This window comes from Calidris pugnax, unplaced genomic scaffold, assembly GCF_001431845.1.
Source record: "Calidris pugnax isolate Ruff unplaced genomic scaffold, ASM143184v1 scaffold564, whole genome shotgun sequence".
Taxonomy (NCBI): Eukaryota; Metazoa; Chordata; class Aves; order Charadriiformes; family Scolopacidae; genus Calidris; species Calidris pugnax.
Window position 1 is genome coordinate 77,502 of NW_015091351.1, and position 1,975 is coordinate 79,476.

Below are 1,975 nucleotides of genomic sequence, written 5' to 3' on the forward strand. Positions count from 1 at the left end.
ACTGCCCCCCGGGCACCCCCACTGCTCTCCCTGCCCCCCCCCGTACCTCCCCACTGCACCCCCACTGCGCCCCAGCACCCACAGGCACCTGCAGCCCCAGCGCTGTCACCGTGAGCTCAAGGACACCGTCACGGGGACGTGGGGGCACCATCACTGGGGGCACGGGGACACCCCATGACACCAGCAGTGTCCCTGGGGCACGGGGGGCTGGGACATGGGGGACAAGCGCGTCTGTGTGTGTGTGTGTGTGTTCATGTGTCCCCCTGTGTGTCCCGTGTCTGTGTGTGTATATCCACCTCCGTGTGCCCGTGTCTGTGTGTTCCCGTGTGTGTCCATGTCTCTATGTGTGTCCCCGTGTCTGCATGTGTTCCCATGTGTGTCCATGTCTGTGTGTTCCCGTGTGTGTCCGTGTCTGTGTGTTCCTGTGTGTGTCCTGCATCTGTGTGTGTGTATATCCACGTCTGTGTGTCCGTGTCTGCCTGTGTTCCGTGTGTCCCTGTGTCTGCGTGTGTTCCCATGTGTGTCCTGTGTTTGTGTGTTCCCGTGTGTGTCCACATCTGTGTGTTCCCGTGTGTCCCTGTGTCTGTGTGTGTGTATATCCACGTCCGTGTGTCTGTGTCTGCGTGTTCCTGTGTGTCCCCGTGTCTGTGTGTGTTCCCATGTGTGTCCATGTCCGTGTATCTGTGTCCCCACACGTGTCCGTGTGTTCCCATGTGTCCATGTCCGTGTGCCTGTCTGTCCGTGTCCATCTGTCTCCAGGTGTATCCATCTGCCCGTGTTTGTCTGTCTGTCTGTCCATGTTCTTGCGTGTCCCTCTGTCCGTGTGTATCCATGTGTGTCCATCTGCCCCCATGTTCCCGTGTGTGTCTGTGCGTGTCTGTGTGTCCCCATGTGTGTCCGTGTGTATGCATGCATCCATGTGTCCCCGTGCATGTCTGTGTGTGTGTCCATGTTCCCATGCGTGTCCGTGTGTGTCCGTGTGTGTGTGTCCGTGTTCCTGTGTGTCCCGGTGCATGTCGGTGTGTCTGTGTGCATGTCCATGTGTCCATGTTCCTGTGTGTCCATGTGTCTGTGTGTCCATGTGTGTGTTCATGGTGTCCTCGTGCATGTCTGTGTTCCTGTGTGTCCCAGTGTGTGTCCGTGTGTCCTGGTGTGTCTGTGTGGGGGGGGGTGTGAGTGTGTGTGTGTGCAGGTCGGTGTGTCTGTGTGCGGGTCCGTGTGTCGGTGTGTCTGTGTGGGGGTCCACGTGTCTGTGTGCGTGTTGGTGTGTGTGTGCATGTCGGTGTGTCTGTGTGCGTGTTGGTGTGTCCATGTGTATGTCAGTGTGCCTGTGTGTGTGTTGGTGTGTGTCTGTGTGTGGGTCCGTGTGATCCGGTGCATGTCAGGGTGTGTGTGTGCACGTGTCGGTGTGTCCGTGTGTGTGTCGGTGTATCTGTGTGCGGGTCCATGTGTCTGTGTGCGTGTTGGTGTGTCCGTGTGTATGTTGGTGTGTCTGTGTGTGGGTTGGTGTGTCGGTGTGTCCCGGTGCGTGTCGGTGTGTCTGTGTGCGTGTTGGTGTGTGTGTGTGTGCATGTTGGTGTGTCCGTGTGTGTGTCGGTGTGTCTGTGTGCAGGTCCATGTGTCCGTGTGTATGTTGGTGTGTCTGTGTGCGGGTCCGTGTTGTCGGTGTGTCCATGTGTGTGTCGGTGTGTCTGCATGTGTGGGTGTGTCTGTGTGTCCCGGTGCGTGCTGGTGTGTCCGTGTGTGGGTCCGTGTGTCGGTGTGCGTGTCGGTGTGTCCGTGTGTGTGTCGGTGTGCGGGTCCGTGTGTCCGTGTGTCGGTGTGCGTGTCGGTGTGCGGGTCCGTGTGTCCGTGTGTCCGTGTGCGTGCAGCCCCGCGTGTGCCGGGTACGTGCCGGCAGCCGGGACGGGCTGTTCCTGTCCCTGGCGCGGTGCCCGGGGGCCGCGGCCGGGGGACACGGGAAGGGGGGGAAACG